The sequence below is a fragment of the Vipera berus genome, assembly GCF_964194415.1.
Source record: "Vipera berus genome assembly, chromosome: 2".
Classification (NCBI taxonomy): Eukaryota; Metazoa; Chordata; class Lepidosauria; order Squamata; family Viperidae; genus Vipera; species Vipera berus.
The window spans coordinates 8,773,051-8,776,257 of NC_138203.1; the positions used below are offsets into that span (position 1 = coordinate 8,773,051).

Here is a 3,207-nt window from a genome sequence, read left to right on the forward strand (position 1 = left end):
GCCCGGCCGACCGAGGGAAGGAAGAAGGCCGGATTCAGCCCCGGCCCTCCGGAGAAGGGCGAGGCCAAGAAGGTCCGGGCCAAGCGGGGCGGACCGACTTCCCCAGCCCGCAGGACCGGCGCCGAAGTCCCGCTGGCCAGCAGGGAAGGCGGCTGGGAGGGAGCCGGGCGACCCCGCGAGGGGCTCCTTCCGAGGAGAGCGTCCCGGTCCGGGGAGAGCGAGCGGGCGGGTTCGGCCCCGCGGCGAAGGGAGGCAAGGCAAGCGCAGCCCGGAGGGGCGCGCAGCAGCTGCGATCCAGCGCAAAGGATCTCGCCGCGCCTCTTGCGCGGCCGGGTCAGCGGCGAAGGCGGGCTGTGCATGTGCGCGGTCTCTCTCTCTCTCTCTCTGTGTGTGTGTGTGTGTGTGTGTGTGTGTGTGTGTGTCTCGAGTGGTTTGCGAGTCTCTCTGTGTGTGTCTCTGTCTTGCTCTCCTCGTCTGTGTCTGAGTGTGTCCGTTTGTGTCTCTCTGGATGTGTTTGTCTCTCTGTAGGTCTCTCTCTCTGTGTGCGAGTCTGTGTGTATGTTTCTGTGTATTTCTATGCGTGAGTCTGTATCTCTCCGTGTGTGTCTGTGTTTGTGTGTATCTCTATGTGTGAGTCTGTCTCTCTGTGTGTGTGTGTGTGTCTCTTTGTGTGCGAGTCTGTGTGTATGTTTTTGTGTGTTTCTATGTGTGAGTCTGTATCTCTCCGTGTGTGTGTTTGTGTGTATCTCTATGTGTGAGTCTCTCTCTCTCTCTCTCTCTCTCTGTGTGTGTGTGTGTGTGTGTGTGTCTTTGTGTGCGAGTCTGTGTGTATGTTTTTGTGTGTTTCTATGTGTGAGTCTGTATCTCTCCGTGTGTGTGTTTGTGTGTATCTCTATGTGTGAGTCTCTCTCTCTCTCTCTCTCTCTCTCTCTCTCTCTCTGTGTCTCTTTGTGTGCGAGTCTGTGTGTATGTTTCTGTGTATTTCTATGTGTGAGTCTGTATCTCTCCGTGTGTGTCTGTGTTTGTGTGTATCTCTATGTGTGAGTTCTGTGTGTATCTCTGTGTGTGTGTGTGTGTGTGTGTGTGTGTGCTTGCTTGCGTGCAGGGGAAACGAAGCAACTTTGCAAGCGGCGCCCGCCCCCCCCCGTCCCACAGCCAGGAGGACCCCAGACTCCTCGCTACAGCCCAGGCCAGCCCATCCGGGCCCCTCCGCCTCCCCTTTGGCCCCGGCTGGGAACTTCCCAGGCAGCGCCGACCTCTCCAGACCCTCCCGGAGACGTTCGGCTGCCCACCTGACCTGCCCGTCCACCTGCAGCTCGGCGGCGGCGACTCACCTGGTCCGGGTGCTGCTGCTGCTTGCTGCTGGCGGCTGCAGGTGAGCGGGGTGCCCGGCTTGTTTACGCCCGGCCGGAGCAGGAGCAGGAGCGGGCCCAGGCGAGGAGGAGGAGGAGGAGGCGACTGCAGGCGGGGCGGCACCGGGACCCTCCCCAGCTCGGCCCCGGGGCGCTTGCGGGTGCGGAAGGCAGGGGCGGCGGCGGCGGCGGCATCGGCATCGGCGGCGCTGCAGGCGGGGCTGCTCTTCAGGTGCGAGAGGCGCGTGGGTGGGGGACAAGGGGAGGGAGGCAAGGAAAAGGACTCTGGGAGTTGTAGTTTGCAGCTGGGGAGAGCTGCCCGAGGCTCCGCTTGGCTCGGCTTGCCGGCAGCTGTTTCTTGGCTGAGACCGGTCCTTCTCGCCGGATGCGGAGCCTCCAGTGGGCAGGAGCAGTCTACCTGTCGTCGGGAGGGCAGGAAAGGGTTAAGCTTGCCCCGCCCGGGGAACTTCGGGGTCTGCTTTCAGCACCATCTGCCCGGCTGGGGAGGGAGGGGGGAGGTGTTTCCCCCCCCCAAAAGTTGCGCCTCTGAAAGCCGGGCTGAAATAGGCAGAAGTGTCCGACAGTGGGTGGGTGGGGGGCTCTCCCCAGCTTTTAACAGAGGCAAAAGACCCTCCAGCGGGTCCGGTCCAGCTTGAACGAATCAAGGTTTAAACCCAGTTTGTCTGCTTCTGACTCCCCGCCAGGTATGAATTTACTTGCACCCGATTTCTCTCCTCCCCCAACCGCCAACTCCCCCCCCCGGGGGTAATTAATTCAATCCAAACTCGTGTGATCAAAACTCTCAGGGGTTGGAAATTCACTCGAGGCATCGCTGCAAGATTACGCACCGTTAATATTTCCTCCCGGCCCTTGTTCACACGTGCTGAATCTCGGGTCAACCTCGGGTCGTCTGAATGGTGCTTGAACTTTTCCTGGGTGAGTTGAAGAGCGCGGTTTGTCGGTTGTAAAACAAAAAGGCGGTAAAATCCCCCCTCTCGGGGAAAGCAAAGGAAATGGCTGCGTGGCTTGTGGGGAGGTTGTGCAGATTGGGCGGTTGGAGTTGTGCAACGTGGAAACAAACAAACCAAAAAAAAAGAGAGGTAAAATGTCATGAAGCCTAAACATAGAATTATTTAAGGCAAGGGCGTCCAACCTAGGCCATGCTGAAGTCCACAAGTCTTAAAAGTGGCCAAGGTTGGATACCCCTGATCTAAAAGCATTCCGTGAAGACCCTGGCTGACTTTTAAAAAAAGAAAAAAAAAGGGAATAAAACCAATAACGAAAGGGAAGAATCGATGAATAAAGGGCAGCGATTGCTCAAGAGTAAATCAGATTTAAAGGCATGCAGGAATAATAGGCGGGACGCGGTGGCTCAGTGGGTTAGGACGCTGAGCTTGCCGATCAGAAGGTCGGCAGTTTGGCGGGTCGAATCCCGAGTGCCGCGTAGCAGAGTGAGCGCCTGTTAGTCATCCCAGCTTCTGCCAACCTAGCAGTTCGAAAGCACGTAAAAATGCAAGTAGAAAAATAGGGACCACTCCGGTGGGAAGGTAACAGCGTTCCGTGCGCCTTTGGCGTCTAGTCATGCCGGCCACAGGACCACGGAGACGTCCTCGGACAAGCGCTGGCTCTTCGGCTTTGAAACGGAGATGAGCACCGGCCCCTAGAGTTGGAAACGACTAGCACGCATGTGCGGGGGAACCTTTACCTTTAGGAATAATAGAGCTTTAAATGGGCCAGATTTGCATTGGGGTGGGTGGGTGGGGGGAGGAACAGTCTTTTCTGAAGTACGTGTGTGTGTGTGGGGGGGGGGGGGAAGCACAGAGAAGACCTGTTGCCATTTCATCCTCTTGTCTGG

General features: G+C 57.8%; 1 protein-coding gene across 4 annotated transcripts in view; it reads right to left on the reverse strand.

The window, feature by feature from the left end:
• Positions 1-3,002, reverse strand: part of LOC308663097 (myogenesis-regulating glycosidase-like) — a 43,657-nt gene extending 40,655 nt beyond the window's left edge. The window contains exon 1 of one of the 4 annotated variants that reach the window (XR_014025285.1): positions 1,335-1,533. The gene's annotated coding sequence lies outside the window, so the exon portion shown is untranslated. Of the gene's footprint in view, positions 1-1,334; positions 1,583-2,200 lie in introns of those variants that run through there. The other 3 variants (XM_081319256.1, XM_081319254.1, XM_081319255.1) reach the window with 3 other exon arrangements.
• Between the last annotated feature and the right edge of the window lie 205 nt (positions 3,003-3,207).